This window comes from Piliocolobus tephrosceles, chromosome 10 (assembly GCF_002776525.5).
Source record: "Piliocolobus tephrosceles isolate RC106 chromosome 10, ASM277652v3, whole genome shotgun sequence".
NCBI lineage: Eukaryota > Metazoa > Chordata > Mammalia > Primates > Cercopithecidae > Piliocolobus > Piliocolobus tephrosceles.
The window spans coordinates 4102082-4120842 of NC_045443.1; the positions used below are offsets into that span (position 1 = coordinate 4102082).

At 48.3% G+C, this 18761-nt stretch overlaps 1 protein-coding gene across 5 annotated transcripts in view; it reads right to left on the minus strand.

The window, feature by feature from the left end:
* The window catches only part of CRACR2A (calcium release activated channel regulator 2A), a 140184-nt gene extending 122390 nt beyond the window's left edge, over positions 1-17794 (minus strand). For 2 of the 5 annotated variants that reach the window (XM_023182943.3, XM_023182940.3), the window contains exon 1: positions 17474-17793. The gene's annotated coding sequence lies outside the window, so the exon portion shown is untranslated. Of the gene's footprint in view, positions 1-16547; positions 16651-16701; positions 16998-17473 lie in introns of those variants that run through there. The other 3 variants (XM_023182944.3, XM_023182941.2, XM_023182942.2) reach the window with 3 other exon arrangements.
* Positions 17795-18761: the final 967 nt, after the last annotated feature.

Genomic DNA, 18761 nt, shown 5'->3' on the forward strand with positions numbered 1-18761 from the left:
TGTGGGCACAAATGCTAGGACGTGGTGCACGCGGGCCTGTGTGGGCACAAAGAAGGGTGCAGAAGGCCTGGGGCTGGGAGGGTGTTAGCAAAACGCTCCTCAGAAAAGAAATGAATTCTTGAGAGGAGACGAGAAAACTGCAAGCAATAAAGAGAGGGAGGCAGACATTCACAACCAAGTATGTAAATAATAATACAAATAACAACCAACAATGGTGGCAACTAACAGTTCCTGACACTTAAACAATGACCCAGGCAGTGTTTGAAAGTCTTCTGGGTACTAACCCATTTAATCCTCCTCCAAGGCCTGTAAGGTAGTTCAAGGATTAGTCCCTTTTTATGGATAAGTAAACTGAGGCATGGAGAGGTTAAGTGACATAGGAAGTGGGTAGCAGAGGCAGGATTTGGACCCAGGCAGTGGAGCTCCGAGGCTTACACGCTTTTTAGGGTACACTGGTGGTTCTCACAGTGGCCACCAGAAGAGAAGGCCCCGCAGACCCTGGAAACTTGTTACCAATTCAGATCCTGGGCCTCATCTCAGACCCACAGAGTTAGAACCTCTGCAGGTGAGGCCCAGCATGCCATGTTTTTACAGCAGGCCTTCCTTGTGATTCTGATGTTTGTGAACCCTGCTTGACACTATAAGCCTGAACTGAGAAGGGATGGCATGCTCAGAGGACCATGAATGCTGCGAAGAGAAGCAAACGCCAGAGGGAAAGACAAGGCAGCTGTGAAGAAGCTTGCACGTCATCCTCAGGAGGATGGGCTTTACTGTATGGGCATGAGGAAGAAAGGTGTGGGGTGAGGCAGGGAGGCGGCTTGATTAGGCTTTGTTCTCTGTGACAAGATCTCTGGCATGAGTGCTAGATGGGGAAGAAGACAGAAGGGGGGAGCCCAGGTAAGAGGTTGATGCCATGACCCCAACAAGTACAGCAGGGGCTGCACTAAGGCAGTGGCAGTGCAGAGAGAGGAGGGATAGGGACAGATTCAAGAGACAGAGTGTGATGACAGTTGAACATGGGTACTGAGCTGGCAGAGGTATCTAGGATGACTCCATGACATCTAGCTTCAGAGGTTAGGTAGATGGGGGACATTATTTAGCCAGATAGGAAATTCTACAGGAAGAACAAGTTTGGCAAGGAAGAGAATTAGTTCCACTTGGAAATGTTAAGCTTGAGGCTTCTATGGGACATCGGGGTGGAGGCATTTAGGATGCGGTGAGAGAAAGATCTGGTGTGCAGGAGTGGGGACAGGGCTGGACATATAGGTGTGGGATTCGCCAGTTGAAATATATAAGGGTTGAAGCCACAGACATAATTAAGGCTGCTCACAGACTGTGCAGAGGGAGCAGAAAAAACTGAGGGCTGGAATCATGCAGGACACTGACATTTAAGGGACACTCAGAGCACATCAGCCAAGGAGGCTCAGAAGCAGTGCTCAGGGAGAAAGCAAAGGAAATAATGTTGTCTCAAAACCAAAGGATGAGAAAAGATGGAGAACGTTTAAAGAACTAGAGGTTGACAGCAGGTTCAAATGTTGTAGACATGTCAGACATTCCAGAGAAGAAACCCTGGATTTATCAATGAGGAGGCCACGGGTGAACTCTCAGTAATAGCAGTCCCAGTGAAAGGATGGAAGTAGAAGCCAGATTCATTCACAGATGCATTCTCCAATAAGCAACAGCTACCATGTGCCAGGCTTTGTGCTTTGCGCTGCGATAGGGTGATGAACTCAGCCCTCACCAGGTAGTGGAGAGGGGAGAAAGTGGACAGAAATTACAACGATTATGGATCACAATTGGGGTAAGTGCTCTGATGAAGACATGAAGACATACAAAGGGCTTGCTATCGGGAGCCCAACACAGAAGACGAGAGAAAGGAAATTACATTTATGTGGGGTCCACGGGGTGAATAGGAGCAACCCAATGAAAGGTGGGTGGGAAGCGTGTTAAGGAGGAGGGACAGCAGGCATAAATACCCTCAGGTAGAACAAGCTTTTTTGTGTGTTCAAGAAATGGAAGGAAACCAGGGTGATGAGAACAATCCTAATGTGGAAGAGAGTGGTAGGAGATGAGGTTGAAGAGTAGGACTTGATGGGCCAGGTTTGAGATTCGGGACTTTATCCCAACAAGCCATAGGAAATCATTAAAGTTAAAAATCTAAAAGGTTGGGAGAGACATGATCTGATTTGCATTTTTTAAAAGATGACTTTGGCTGCTTGTGGGGAGTGAAATTGGAAGAGGAGGGACATGGAGTGGATACATGGAGGCTGGTTCGGGGAATCATTACAGCCCAGGCAAGAGATGGCAACATCTTGGACCAGGGCGATGGCAGCAGAAGTAGGCACACGTGAAGAGATTCTAGAGCTATTTAGAGGTGGAATCAAGAGGACTGAGTGGCCAATGGGATGTAGTAAGTGGGGGGAAGGAGCAGTGGAGGCCAGCATGGACTCTGTGGTCCCATCTACATCTATTCTTGGATACTCCCACAGGGCCACTGGGATGGAAGAACACATATCCTTTGAATTCCAAGAAAACGGGTCCTACTGGCTTTTGTAGGGCTCAGATCAGAACTAGAGGACAAGTCCTACCAAGCCTTCCTCTCGTATAAAGAGCCTCTCATTGATAAAATGATGTCTTCTAAATAGGCCTCCTAGAAATTTCCTCATCTTGTTTGGTGACACTCCTTCTGGTGTCACGTCCTGTGGGGTGGGGTGCCAGGCCAACCAAGTCCCATGGCAAGTGGCTTCTCATCACAACACCCTATGCACTCTTCAGGGCATTCACAAAGTGCATTCAGCACATGTGGGCAATTCTAGGCTCCTAATGCCGATCTCCATCTGATCAGTTTTCCCCCTCCTAATTTTGTCAATTTTCCAACAACATGCTAGATTTCTATTTTCATCATTATGGCAGGCTAAGTACCTAGATGGACCTTGCTACTAGAAACCACTAAAAAGTGTTACGTAATTTTTTTTTAATTTCCAAAAGCATTGATGGACTGACAAGAAAGGAAGGAATTCACTGGCCAGGGGCTTCTTTAGATAATAAATATCCAGACGCTGACTATAAAAATGACTGTAATGTATTTAAAGAAATTAAAGCAAAGCTTGAAAATATGTGCAAGAGACAAAGTCATGAGGAATAACCAAGAAGTCTTGAAGAATGAACCAAAGAGAATGTTTAAAAATAAAAAAATAATAATTGAAATGACAAACCATGGATGAGCAGATTAGATACAGTTCGAGAAAGAGACAGTAAACTGGAAGCTGGGTCAATAATAAATTAACCAAAATGCAGCCCAAAAAGACAAAGACACTGAAAAATATGAAAGAGAACTTAAGAGACATGAAAAAGAGTCTCACATCTGTTTCAGATGCGAGGAGAAGGAAGAGAATATTTAAACAGGTAATGACTAAGAATTTTCTAAAGTGATGACAAACACCAAGACACATATTCAAGAATCCCAAGAAGAATAAATAAAAAAAAATCCATAAGCAGACACATGTCAGTGAGGTTTTAGACCACCAAAGACAAAGAGAGTGTCTTAAAAGCAGCACAGAGAAAAGAGAAATTACCTTCAAGGGATTAACAGTTAGGTTATTTCTCATCAGTGACGAACAAGACAGAAGGCAGTGGTAAAATACTTTCAACATGGTAATAGCGGGTGACTGTCTTCTGAGAATTCTATACTTAAAAAGATATCCTTTAAGAATAAGAGAAATAAAGACATTATATGACCAAAAAAAAAAAAAAAAAAGAAAAAAAAAAAAAAAAACCTGGGAGTCGGCCACATGGAGTTTCTCACTAAAAATGAAAAATTTTAAAAGATGGACTTCAAACAGAAAAAGACAGAATCTACGTGAAAGATCTGAGATTAAGGAAGAAATGAAAAACAAAGAAACTGAAAATGGATTTTCTCAGTGGGTTGCTGAAAAAATTACAGATTGGTAGTCAGGCATGCTTATACTGGTATCTTGCTGCCATCTCTTGCTATCTGAGAAACTTGAATCAAATTACTTAATCTCTCAGAATCTTGATTTCTTCATCTTAAAAATTCATCTAACAGTGTCACTTATACAAGTATTTTTTTGAGGAATAAATGAGCAAATACCCACGAATGCTCCAGCATAGCTTCTGTATCTGGAAGGTGTAAAATAAATGTTAATTTCTTATCCCTTTTAAAATTAATGAGCACATTTTAAAAATAAGACATTGCTAGTAACAAAGAATGACTCCCTTTGCTTCAGTTCTAAGATAAAATTCTGGCACTATTTCAAATTGTACAAATATGAACTGTGTTTAGCAGTTATTTTCATCTTTCCAGTATCAAGTCTAAGATCTTTTGAACAAAATATTTATGATTTCTTTATTTAAGAAATTTTGGCTGGGTGTGGTGGCTCATGCCTGTAATCCCAGCACTTTGGGAGGTTGAGGCGGGCGGATCACGAGGTCAGGAGATTGAGACCAGCCTGGTCAACATGGTGAAGCCCTGTCTCTATTATAAATACAAAAATTAGCTAGGCGTGGTGGTGCGTACCTGTAATCCCAGCTACTCAGGAGGCTGAGGCAGGAGAATCACTTGAACCAGGGAGTTGGAGGTTGCAGTGAGCCGAGATCGCACCACTGCACTCCAGCCTGGCAACAGAGCAAGACTCCGACTCAAACAAACAAACAAACAAACAAACAAAAAATATATATATATATACACACACATTGCCTGCATACACACAAGCCCCAGGGATACACCCCAGATTCTAGATGAACTCACAATTTTAAAATAATTTGTGGTCACAGTGTTACAAGGTTATAAAATACATGCTGGTCCATCCATAGTGCAAAACAACATATCCTGCCCATCCTCTTTCCTCACATCCTTGCCCAGGGCTCTCATTTCAACTAGGAGATGGGGACACACAAATGATCCCTCTGCAGCTTCTGCTACCCTAACCCCCATGCTGGAGAACCCCCCAGCTTCTTCCATGACCCTACTCTCAGTTTCACTGGGGACTGAAAAAGGAGAGGAAAGCCCAAGTTAATAAAAGGTAGCGAAGAAAAGTTAGCTTATTCTTCTTTAGGGTCTCTGCCCAATTTTTATTTGACAACACTTCGGGGGAAACAGATAAAGTCAGAGTGAATCTTTCCTTGATGGTGTCAAGAAAACAAAAAGCACTGGTGCTGAAGTTCTAAGTTCCAGGTCCCGGGGGTGGCGTCCTCACTTGGCATTTGCAACTTACATGTCCTTGGGCAAGCCACTTAACCCCTTATTTTAGGTATGAGACAATAATTATACCCTATTTGTAGAGCATTTTACAATGTACTAAGCATTTTACAATGTACGAAGTGCCTCCACAGTCATAATTTCATTTAATATGCTTAGCCAAGTGTATAATACTCAGTACTAATACCTTACTGCATTGCTGTACAGATTTGAAAGCAGAGTCTGTGGGTTGCTGTGTGAATTGCAAACACCTTCATCAACAGAGAGATCATCTCCGTGTACATAATTTAACCCATTATGGTTATTGAGTGGGCTCTGCAGTCAAGTGCCTGGATTTGAATTCTGGTTCTACACTTACTAGCCATGTGACCTGGAGCAAGTTGCTTAGCTACTTTATAAGCCTCAGTTTCCTCACCTTTAAGCTAAGGAAAATAATAATTGTACTAGCTTGCAGTGCAGAGCTTTGCACATGGTAGGCTCTCAGTGAGAGGTGACTTGAATTTACATCAAGTTGAAGTTGGCAGCTGTCTGACCACACATATGTACTCAAGAACACCCACCCTCCTTCCTTTATTCTCCATGGTTGCCTCCGCCCTCTACATCCCTAGGCAAATATTTGCAAAGGGAGCGCAGAAGCTCCGGATAGCAGGACACACCCAGAATGACTTTCTTAAAAAGTAACAAAGCCTCATTTTTCCATTTTCCACTTTCTGTAGGCTTTGGTTCCCACTCTGTTTCAGGGGCGTCTCCATGCTGTTTTGGTTGGAAACAGCCCAGACTTCCAAGGGCCCCAGTCAGCCTGGACCCCTTCCTACTTCCTCCTGAGGATCTTGATGGGACAGGCTGGAGAGCTCTGGACCGTGGGGCACTGGCTGAGCTTCAGCCACCTAACTGGACTGTGCAGTTTACCCTTTTGATAAAAATCATTGATGCCTGAGCCAACGCTAAACGGATCTATTATAATGACAGAAGAAGCAAAGGTTAATTTTAGGCCAAACTGATAAATGAATGGAAACTACTTCGCTGCACAAAAACAAGCAACCTCCATTCCAAAGGCTTTATGTTCATGAAGGACTTTCCTATTCTCACTGTGTGATTCCATCCTTACCAATTCCCTCAGGGCCACGAAGGGCAGCTCTTTCATGGATGAGGCAACTGAGGCCCACAGAGAGCAAGTGGTGAAGCCGAACATACACCACGCCCTTCCTCCCTCACACCCGACGCTGCCGCCTGGCACAGCTTCTCCACCTGAGCTTTCTGACTTCCCTGTCTGCCCGCTTCCAGCTTCTGTGGACCTGGTCCTAAAAGAACAGCATTAGGAGTCACACCACATGGGCATTTGCATTCCGAATGGGACAGGGCAGGAGGACGGGAGACATGGTTTAGTCCTGAACTTACATCTTAGTTCACAAAAAGAAAACACACCCTCAGGAGCTCCAATGAGGACCATCAGCCTGGAGTTCACAGGCGAACTGCCTGCTGCAATGAAGCGGGCACATGTATCCTGTATCCTCTCAGCGAGGGCAAGACAGTCACCCGTGACTGTCACTCTGCTAGTTAACATTTCTCTCTAAAGCACCTCTGAGACGGCCCAGCCATTTCACAGCTTGCAGACAGAGGCTGTGCGGCTGCTGGGATTGAACGCACATGTGAGGCTGGGACAGGGAGGGCTGGACTAACCACCGTTACCCAGGCCTAGGACATGGCCAAATTGTGAACAGCTGCCTTTGGCTCTATAACCAGGACTGAAAAGAAATCAGGCAGCAGGCATGAAAGAACTCAACAGTGGGCCTATTGGTAAAAGAGTTGCCATCTGGGCATCTCCCGTTGTGTTTTGGCTGGCTTTTCCTGGTGGATAACTGTAGAAGGAGAGGATGAGTCTCTGAGGGTGGTCCCATCTTCTTCCACTCGATAGCTCTCTGGCACCTTCTGCAGGGTGCTGAATACCATCTCCATCCTAATGGAACACAGTCCACCTCAAACATGCCCAAATCCATGCTGATTCTAGAAACCTTCCAGAGTACATGCAGAGGCAGGGCCAGCTGTGCGAGGTTCTATATGACAACATCCCTGTCTAGACAAAGGAGGAAGGATCAGAAAGTCCAGAATTGAATCCTGGCTTCCTGCTGGGAGAAATCTCACCTCCTTCTAGATTTTAAACTAGTCAGTGAAGGCTGGCAGGAGAGTGTGACCCTTACAAATATTGGTAGGCACATTCTACAGCCTGGGCAGAACATCACTGGTTTAATTTCCCTAAGAATGGCCCTCAGACATGTCTATTAAGATGGACAGAAGGACACTCATGGAACAGTCCTCCCAGGACTTCCTGCCACCACTTACCTGCTGAATTCTACCATCCTTGAAGACAAAGCTCAGTTCCCACCTACTTGGCTAAGCCCTCTCCAAGGCCCAGTTTCTTTCTAGAGCACATTCATTCTGTCCCATCTCTTTGGCAAAAGTTACACATGCTATCTGGGGAGGTCAGCTCTCTCTGCACTTGTGTCTGGTCAAAAGAAATATTGTGTCCCTTTTTCTTGTACAAAGCACTTCATATAGCAGGTGTTCAGTAAGCACATATTGATCCATTTTGTCTTTTCTTGGTATTAAATCACAACAGTGTAACCCCTAAAGTGTCAGACAATTCAGATGTGGTGTGTGTTATAATCTAACTGCTATTGAGTACAAATTAGAACTTTTCCTTCTATTTCAAACTTCTGTAAACAGGGCTTGTACATTTTTAAAAAATACGTTTAGTTTGCGATGTGTGCCTACGGAATGGAAGCCGAGTAATTTTTCTTTTTTCATTGACACTCATTTTACCTGAAAGTTCCTTTTGGTGGCTCTGGTTTGGTTCAAACTGCAGTTCAACGGACTAAAAATGCACTCCTTAAAAAGAAGTACTACAACAGACTTTTAAACCGGCCTTTTCCATCCCTTATTTCTGGATGGCCTGTGCCCGGGGTGGCTCACCTGACATGGCATCGGCAGCTTTTGGCTCCCATTTTACAGGTGTGTGGAGAGAGCTCTGATATCAAGCAGACCCTGCAACCCAAGGGGTCAGCCCTTTGTAGGAAGCCAGTCAGGCACAGGGGGATCAACAGCCCAGGGAAGGTGTCCATGTGAGGTGTCTACACCAGGACTAGGTGTCTGGTGTGAACCCATACAAGCTGTTGAGCCTCTCTGAGCCTCAGCTTCCTCAATTGTAAAAAGGACATGGTAAGACCTATATCAGAAAATGTCTGGCACATGGCAGGCATTTGACAAATTATCTTCTTCTGAAGCATGCAGCCCACGCAGAAGTTTGCTGAATGCCTTGCTGCTTCCCCAGCTGACTCCATTCCGAGAGTTAAGCCACATCAGAACCCTGTGCCCCAAAGAAAGTTGAACCCGGAAGTCTGAGTTCTGAGACACACAGCAGGGGCTTGCAGTCCATGGGGAGGGAAATGACAAGCCATAGGAAATGTGCCAGTGGACACGTCGCACATGTGTCACATGCTAGCAAGAATGCTCGCTGGGGAAACAGCAAATACATTCCGTAGTATTTGTGGCCAGGACAACCACGGCCTAGGAACAAACTGTGTCCTGAGTAAACGCAGAATCAAGCTGTGGTGAGATACCGAGAGGGGACTGAAAAGCAAAACAGATCATGACCAAGAACAGGAGCTGAGATGGTGACTAAACCCCTGCTAGCCAGAGAAGGTGCACGAATTCTCCACCATGGGAGGAATCACAGTCAAAGCTAAACTCACACTTTTATAGTATGTGTGTAATTCGTTGAAAAGCTTAATTTAACAGTTTGGTAAGTTCCATTAGCAGTTTCTCTATGGTATGTAATGAAGCTATTTTTAAGTGAATCGTTTTTGGCTAAAGGCCCCAGTTAAGAATCCTAATGGAACATGGTTCACATAATACAAACCCAGATCCGTGCAGATTCTAGAAACCTTCTCGAGTAGACACTAATGTGCTCAGGCAGGGAAGCTGTGCTTGACCCTGTCTAGATCAAGCAGACCCTGCAACCCAAGGGTCTAGATGAAGCAGGAAGAATCAGAGAGTCCAGAATCGAGTCCCAGCTCTGAAATTACACTGCCTCGCGTATGTTACTTACATCTGAGGCGCTCAGTTTCCTCATCTGGAAAGGGTGGGTGATTGTACTACCTTATAGGACCCTGGGGAGAAACAGACAAGGTTCTGTACAAAGTATTCAGCCCACAGGAGGGCAGTCTCACGGAAGCGTTTTTGATTGAAGCAGATCATTTTTTTTAAAACCCAAACAAACAGAAAGGAATAAGAGAGAAACGGCAGCAGAAAGATTCCAAAAGTCGACAGGACATCTGATGGTGAGGCCACTGTGCAGAGAGGGAGCTGAGACAGTACCACTGTATGACTTCCTGCAGCCACAGTTAAAACCAAACCTTCTCAAACCCTGTCAGTGTGAGAAGATGAAACAATTCGCAATGTGAATATACTTACTGCCATTGCACAGCACACTTAAAATGGTTAAAATGGTACATTGTATGTTACGTATATTTTATCACAATAAAAAAGTGAAGCTCCAAAAGCCAACAAAGAAAAAACCCTAAATCTCAACTCTCTGCCCACTGCAGACAGTACAGTAAAAATAACATAAAGAAGAGTCGGATGGCCTTTCCTCTGTGGGATTCTGTAGGGAAGGCAGTGCCCATGCACCCAGATGCCACACCGAAGGCCCTGTGAGTCAAGATCTCTGTCCTGTGGATGATCAGTATTTGGGGTGTCTATTCAATCCAAACTCCCAGAAGACCCGAAAACCTAAAAGCCACTGCAGGCCATGACACCACTGAAAGATCTAGAGGTTCTTCTGCTGAACAATTTGTTATTCCTGATGGTATCTCCCCAGTGGCAATTTCTGACCATGATTCAGATGACACTACCCACAGAAATGAACTTCCAAGAACTTCTCCTACCCTCACTCCCACGGCGTCCTCCTCTGGGGATGATGGTGCTGCAGCTGCCTGGCTCAGAAAACTTGCCTTGGGAAAAAAGCCTCTAAAATGTCAGCCCCGCTCAGGTTAAGAAATAGTAGCTTTGGACCAGGTGCGGTGGCTCACGCCTGTAATCCCAGCACTTTGAGAGGTTGAGGCGGGCAGATCATTTGAGGTTGGGAGTTGGAGACCAGCCTGACCAACATGGAGAAACCCCGTCTCTACTAAAAATACAAAAATTAGCTGGGCATGGTGGTGCATGCCTGTAATCCCAGCTACTTGGAAGGCTGAGGCAGGAGAATCGCTTGAACCTGGGAGGTGTAGGTAGGTAGCAATGAACCAAGATCACGCCATTGCACTCCAGCCTGGGCAACAAGAACAAAAAAAAAAAGGAAAGGAAAGGGAAAGGGAAAAGAAGAGAAAGAAAAGAAAAAAGAAATTGTATCTTTGACAAACCGTCTCCTTCCCCACAGAAAAACAAAAGCTGGCTGAAGACAGGAGGTGTCTCTCTGGCCAGTGTCTCATCTCCTTCCTCCGTCCTCCCTGTCCCCGTTCGTCTTCAGAAGGGCGTGGCCCTGCCGAGGGCGCGTGTTCCTGTGCCTCAGGGCCCTGCACTGTAAATGCTTCCCAGCCTGGGCTGTACTTCTAGGTGCAGCTCAAATCTTACCTCCTCTCTAAAGCCATGAGACATATATCTTACTTACTTGCCTATAAACACTAACATCATTGGTTATTTTTTATATCATCCCCTGTTATGAGCTAAATTATGTCTCCCCAACAATTCATATGTTGAAGCCCTGGCCTCCAAGGTGATGGTATTTGGAGGTAAGGCCTTTAGGAGGTGATTAGGTTTCGATAAGGTCATGAGGGTGGGGTTCTCATGATGGGATTAGTGCCCTTGTAAGAAGAGACTCCAGAGAGCTCTCTCTCTCTCTCTTGCTCTCTCTCTCTCCCCCCAACCCATCTCTCTCTCCTCCCTCTCCCCTGCCCTTCTCCCTCCGCCCTTCCTCTCCCTTCTTCCTCTCCCATTCTCTCCCCCTCCCTGCCATGTGAGGACACAAAAAGAAAGTGGCTTTCTGCAAGCCAAGGAGAGAACCTCCACCCACCAAACTGACACCAAGATCTTAGACGTCCAGCCTCCAGAACTGTGAGAAAATAAATTTCGGTTGTCCAAGCCACCCAGTCTGTGTTATTTCGAAAAAAGACATCCCCCACAAAGGGACTGTGCATGCCTGCTGCAGGGACCACCCCTCTCTTCTTAGCCCAGACGCCCTGCAGGACCCTTTGCTGGCACATCAGGAACTTAGCACACATAGAAGCTAATTAGGTGAGAGACTCTGCCTCTGCCTCCTAGGGAATTTCAGTCCAAGACAAGCACAAGTTGTGAAGGACCAACAAGTGGAGGAGTACATCTCAACAAGTTGGTTGAGAAGGACCAACAAGGGGAGGAGTACACCCTTAGCACGGAACTCAACCACAAGCTCTCAAAAGAGGTAACGCCACCATGGCCCATGGGGTCACGTGTGCATGGACCACGTGCTTCCTCACATCCCTTAATTCACCTGACATGGATCAACAGGTAACTCCTGTATTCCCACTTCAATGAAGAGGAAAGAAACTCAGGTTTAGAGGGCTAATCCCAAAGACACACGACTGGTTAGAATCAGAACCCAGGCTCCGCACTAAGCATTCAGAGACGGCAGGCTGTGGAATGGTTGAGGACTTGGCCCTAGAGCCAGACCGCCTGGATTCAAATCCCAGCTCAGCCTCTTTCAGCTGTGTGACCTTGGAAAAGTTACTCAGCCTCTCGCAACCTTGGCTTCCTCATCTATAAAATGGGGAGAATGATAACAGTGCCTATTTCCTAAATCTGTTATAAAGATGAGTTCATTTATGCCAAACTCTCAGCCATGCCTGGTGTATTTCTGTGCATCAACCTTGAGGTGCAGTGGAAAGAAGGTCCCTGGAGTTCCATGTTTGGTCAAAGTGGGGCTGCAGGAAGTTGGCCTCCCTCCCGTATCCGTACCAATCCAACCCTCTATCCCAGCAGGTGAAGGTATGTGGTTATGTGCAGTGGACAATGTGGCAAAGCTCCATCCATTTACCAAGAGAACTCTAACAGACTGCAAATCCCGGAGCTCAATGCTGAGCAATCTCTAAAGTAAATAAAGTGAAAATAAACCAATCTCCCAGGTAATAGGAGATTTTCCTCTTGTCTGCACTGGTAATTGGGTCATTGTAGCCAACCTCCCACGTCCCCTGGTGCTGCTGTGAGTTAAAAAGGGAGTAAAGGAAGCTTTCTAGCCAGAAATACAAGTGAAGGTTCCGGGAGGAGGGGCAGCCACACCCACTGGTTGCAGCTTGTCCTGGGGCACCTGTCGCATGTGCTATGTCTCGCCCTTCTCATCTTTCCTCTAGCTAAGCCCAGAAGGGCACAGAGTTCCACAGGCTCAGGGGTACACCACAAGCACAGGGCTAGGTGTTAAGCCTATCCAACCTCACTGCTGGAATCTGCTTGGGTAAGACACCGTTTCCACTTTCCCACAAGTTCTCAGGCCCAGCCTCACATGTGTCCACCCCCAGGCAGAGCAGCTCTATTGTGTGAATGAGGGAGCTTCAGCACAGATGGGGTGGGGACAGAGGCCCTTGGAATCTGAACCACAGGGGAAGCTTGCCTGCTCCTACCTCCCTGCATCTTCTAGAAACACGTGGAGCATCACCCAGAGTCCGACTCCACCCACCATTGAGCCTGCTGCCCTATAAATGCCTCCCTTGGCCAGCCCCACCCAGGATGTGTCAACAGACAAGGGAAGCAAGTGTCCTGCTGGCATTCTGAGAAAGCCAGGGCTGGGAGCCAAAACACACCGACGAGGGGCATGCACTGTCTCCTGAAGAATCTGTCACAAAAGACAATTCTATAGCCCTCAAGCTGGAAGAGGCCCTGGAGATAACTTTGTCATCACAGGGTGGCACCCTCTAGTTGCCCCAGGCAGATGAGTCCTAGAGGAACCCGTGCCTAACGCTGAACTTCAAGAGGTCCTTCCTGTATCTAACTCAGCCTTCAGTGAAAGGGCAGAGCAGTTACAAGGCAAGGATGACTGAGAACTCCAAGACCTGAGGCCAAGACTCAGCACTGTGTCCAAGGGGTGGAGCCTGTAGAGGACAAACCCAACTGAAGGTTGTCCTCCCCCTCACCTCAGCCTGACTGCAAACTTGTTTATGTCATCCGGATGACATCATGCTAACTTGACCAGTTAGAGCAGCTGTGAGGGGAAACAGACCCCAAAGGTCCCTCTGCTGAGTCCTGTGAGGGGAAGGGGGTGTCTTTGTGTGGATGCTGTTGGTGAGTAGAGAGCCAGTGGAGCATGACGCTTATGGTGCAGGCTCTGAAATAGCCAAGCTGCCTGAGTTCAAATCCTGCCTCAACCGTGTACTGGCTGTGTGACCGTAGACATGATACTGTGCCTCTCTCTTTCTCAGTTAATTTTTCTATAAAATGGGCATGATGGCAGTGCCTAGCCAATTGGGTTGCAGTGAGGCTTCCACAAGGGAATACACAGACAGCCCTTGGGCTGTACCTGGCACTTTCTGTGCATTGCTGTTGTGAAGGTGACCAGTTTGCCTGGAACATCCTGGCTACGCTTGTGGTCCCAGCATTGCTAAGAATATTCCCCCTTTCACTCCCAGCAGTGCCCGAGGTTGGATGATGTATTGTAAGAGTAACTCCCTTTGGCTTCTTCATGTCCACCTGGTTATCTCCCTGCTTCATGCTGCCTCTGAGTACTGGGGAGCCAGGTTCCCAAAGTATAGGTCCCCAAGTAGGCTCTGCCCATGCCACTGATGCGTCTGCTGCACAAACTCAGCTTTTCCTCTTTTCCTTTTTCTCTGCACTTTGTCTCTTCTCCTTCCTCGATCCTTACAGCCATCCTCTCCTTTCCTGCTTCCCTGTCCGTGCCTTAGGATTCTGGTGGTGCACACAGGTACCGTCTGGCTTCCTTGGGATCTCCCCCTGACCCTGTACTTGGATGGAACCCTTTACAGCTCTAACTAAACTGTGCCTTATCAAATTTCTCTCAGAGGAAAGGAAGCAATTTGAAAAGGCAAAGAAATGACCAACAGATGGATGAGTGGAACAATGTGCTGGTTTCTGTTGTTGTTGCTGTTTCTTTGTGTGTGTGTGTGTGTGTGTGTGTGTGTGTGTGTTGCATTGGTAGGAATGAAAAGTGTACCAGCTTGAAATGGTCCATTGACCTGTCTATAAAACTGTCCTCTGGGCTTTTTTTAAAAAAAATTTTTTTAAATTATTATTATTTTGAGATGGAGTCTTGCTCTTGTCACTCAGGCTGGAGTGCAATGGCACGATCTCAGCTCACTGCAACTTCCGCCTCCTGGGTTCAACCAATTCTCCTGCCTTGGCCTCCTGAATAGCTGGGCTTACAGGTGCCTGCCACCATGCCCAGCTGATTTTTGTATTTTTAGTAGAAATGAAGTTTCGCCATGTTGGCCAGGCTCTTGAACTTCTGACCTCTGGTGATCCACCCAGCCTCAGCCTCCAAAGTGCTGGATTACAAGTGTGAGCCACCACGCCCGGCCCCCAGGGCTATTTTATAGGAAACCCTGGAGGCTCCTCTGCAAGACAGCAGCCTCCCTGTGTGTCAGTGGAGAAAGCAAAACCTCTGGAGCCCACGGGCCTGGGCCCATTTCTGCGACTCACTAACAGCTGACAAAGGACCATGATTTCGCAAAGACTCAGTTTCTCCGTCCGTAAAAGAGGGCAGACTTGTCTCTAGAACACCGTGATTCGATGACATTGTAAAAGGCCCTGGACCTGCTCTTACGATCCTGAATTCTGCAATATTTTGCAATATTGGCAACTGCATCTTTCAGCTCTTCTCTAGGGGAACATAGGAGGGAACCAGGGCCTTGGAAAATATAAAATCTGAACTAATTCTCACCTAAAGTATCACGGCAAGTGCCTGAGTCCTCTGTGCATTGCAACAGAATAGACATTATTTTGTGCGGAAGAAAACAAGAGTGATGTGAACTCAGTGGGTGATTAGCCAGTCCCTGAGGAATCCCTCACTAGCTCTCCTCCAGCCTAACTTCTCTCAGCTGCATTGCCAGTACCCAGGCAGCTTGCAGGGTCAACCCTCCTTCCCCACAACAGGTTCAGCAAATTATTGCGACAAGGAGCCCCAGGGCAGAAGGGATGGCTACTGTGACCACTGCGCGGTGCTGGGGCCTGCCTTCTGCAGGCTCACCGCAGGCTGACACATCTCCAATCACTCCCCATACCTGGGGTTCCACCTCCATCAGTGGCATTACCAACCACTCCAACTCTGGAACCCAAATCGCCATCATCTTGGTCTCTTCTGCTCTAGTCCCTGACATTTATTCAGTTACCAGATTGCATCTACTCCATTGTTCTCTGGGTTAAAATCCCCATCCCACCACTTATTTGCTATACGACCTTCGATAAACCACTTAACCTCTCTCTGTTTCCTCCTCTACAATATGGAACGATCATAGCAATCTCCTCATGAGGTTGTCAGGAGGATTAAATGAGATTAAACAGGAAAATCTCCTACCACAGGCTCTGGCACATAGCAGATGACTTTTCCCCCACCCCCAAGACTTTTAGCCCCTTCCTGTCCATTCCCACCAGCCCCGTTCAACTCCTCATGGTCACTGCAACGGGCTTCTTCCCAGGTTCTCTTCCCAAAGCTTCCTCCACTGCAGTACATCCCATACCCAGCTGCAGATGACATGTTCTTCTGAACCCAGCTCCAGAACCATCACTTCTCTTCTTAGAAACCATCAAAACATCCCTAGGCTTAATAACGAGGCGAACACTCCAAGCCTCTGCCATCTCTCCCAGGCAGCACTCCTTACCGGACTGTCCACCACATTCTTCCTCGCTCCTCAGGTACATCCCACCTTTATGGCTTTGCTCAGCCATCCTTCCCCAAGATGCCCAGACCCAGACTCCGGTTCAAGGCCCGGCCTCAGTGCCACCTCCAGGACGCCCTCTGCGAGTCACTCCTTCCAGAAGTAACCTCCTTCCTCCAGACTCCCTCTATATGCTTTATAGTATAGAACCGAGAGGTGACGGGACCTCAGAAGCCATACATGAAGCCTCTCACTTATCACTCGAAAACTATGCATACAGTTGCTCTTATGGGCAAATACTATCCCAGAAGGTTGTGCATGTTAATTTCACCTGAAAAGAGGAAGGAACCCTGGACCCTCCGACAAAAATGCTGATTCCACGTGGAGCAAGCTGCCCTGATTTCATATCTCTATGCCCACATCCTTGATAAAAAGACTCTTCGGTACATGCTGTTTTCTTCCAGAGACAAGGAACTCACCACCTCACGAGTTAGGTTCTTCCTCCTGACCTCTGACCACCCTGGGGACTCCCACGGAATGACCCTTTCTGTCCTCTAGAGGCACACGGAAGGAATTCCTCTGAGACTCCTGGTGTCCTCCACAGAGCCAAACAGGGCAAGTTCCCAAGCACACCTTGTAAGCAGATAAATGAACTCAGAGGGCTTTCCCACGTGGCAGGGCACATTCGCTGCATCCAGTGCAGGCATGGGTGCACAGACACACACACACACATCACGAGCACGCACGGGCGCGTGTACACACACACACACACACACACACACGGGCAGAGTCAGAGTCAGCACAGGGCCGCTGGGCCAAACAGCCAGACCAGCACACGCTGGGGCCAGGGCGGAAGCCAAGCCTCAGCAGCCGCCCACTTCCTGACCTCCTTCCTTTGCTCTGGGAGGTTCTATCCCTCTGTGTCTTTCTGTCTGTCTCGGTTCTTTGTTTCCACACAGGGCAAGAGTTGTGGGTGCTGCCTGCGTGGCCAGGGCTCCTAGTAGCATTGACCTGCAAGGTAGGAGTTTTGGTTCTTAGGCCTGAGACCTTGGTCAAGTCACTTTACCCTTCTGAGGGTTTCCTCATCTGTGACATGAAGAGGCTGGATGAGGCTGGAGGGTTCCTAAGGTCCCTTCCTGACCAAAACCCTAGGGCTTCTCGGCTCCCCTCCAGTCCCGTTACCGAGTGACAGGGAGGGGAGCAAGGGCCGGGCCAGGCCAGGCCTGGGGATGGCAGGGGAGCCAGCTGTTCCCACCCAAGGGCACACAGCCTCCAGCCAGGCCCTCTGCGAACTCCATGTGCTGCACACAGGCGCTCACACTTCGCAGCCGGAGAAGCAGGCAGGAAGCGCCGCGCCCCGGGTGCCCACCCTCAACCCTCAACCCTCAACCTTCCTGCACATTACCTTGAGCGTGTGCGCTTCCCGTGGACCTGCCCGCGCGCCCGCTCGGCTCACAGCTGTCAAGCAGCCGCCCGCCCCGCCGCGTGCTCCGCCCGACTCTTTCCGCTCCGATCCGCGCGGCGGGACCAGCCCCCAGCGGAGCTGAAGGGGAAGCGGCGCCCCCTGGACGTGCGCGCGCCGAGCGGCGGGGTCCGGGCCGGCAGGCGCGACCTGAGACTGCCAGGGAGCCTGGGTGGCGAGGGCGGGGCCCCTGCCGATTTAGCCTGCGTGACTGGTCGGGCTTCCCGGGCCCCTCTGCTCCCTAGGCCCCCTAGGCCCCTTGCCCCATTCCGGTTCCCAAGGAGGGGCGTCAGTCCGGCCCTTGCTGACTCACTGGAGAGGTGGCGTCTGGGAGTGCACCCCGAAAACCCGGCAACGGCCTGGCGTCACTCCAGCTGTTCTCTCCGGGGACAGAAACTATAGGGGATCTTATTCTTTATACTTTTCTGACCCTTCTGTATATTCTACTGTGGGCATGAATCGTTAAAAAACAAAACAAAACACCCAAAACCCAAAGCCCAATACATATTTGTTAATAAAGCACTAAGTAAATCTTCAAAGGCCTCCCAAGGTGTTCAGGCTGCGGGATAACCCCTCAGCCTAGCGCACAAGGCAAGGCCCACCCTGCCCACTCTGGCCACAACCTGATTTTCCAGCCTCACCCTCTCTCCCTCACACACACACACTTGCTCTGGACACACTGGCTGTTGCCAAACACCGGCTGTTCTTCATGGCTGCTGGGAGTTCTTGCTTTTTGCCTGGAGCACCCTCCCCTTTCATCTCTGCCTGTTGAAATCCTACTCATCCATCCAGGCCCCTCTGAAATGTCACCTTTTTTGGAGAACCCTTCCCCAGACACTGCCCCTGCAGAGGGCCCCAGTTCTTTCTGGTAAGCCCATCTTTATAGTGCTGGTTTATGTAGCATCCCCCTCTGGCACACACTAAGCCCTATTCCAAGGTGGAGAGAAACAAATTAGCACTTACTGAGCAGCTGTTATAAATTGCTCTGTGGAGTCCTTTCTTCTCCTTGCAGCCCAGCCAGCCAGTAGCCCACAACCTCCCTCCACCCTACCAGAGTTTCAGAAGGCTGTCAGGGGCTCCGAGGCCTGCCCTCTGGTGTGTCCTTACTGTGTGCCTGGGCTTTGCCAGCTCTGTCCTGGGTAGGCTTCCCTGTCTCAGCCTCCAAGTTCTGCAAGCCGGTGGCTTGCCCTTCTCTCAGCCCTATGTGAGGAAAGAAGGACCTTTCATTATC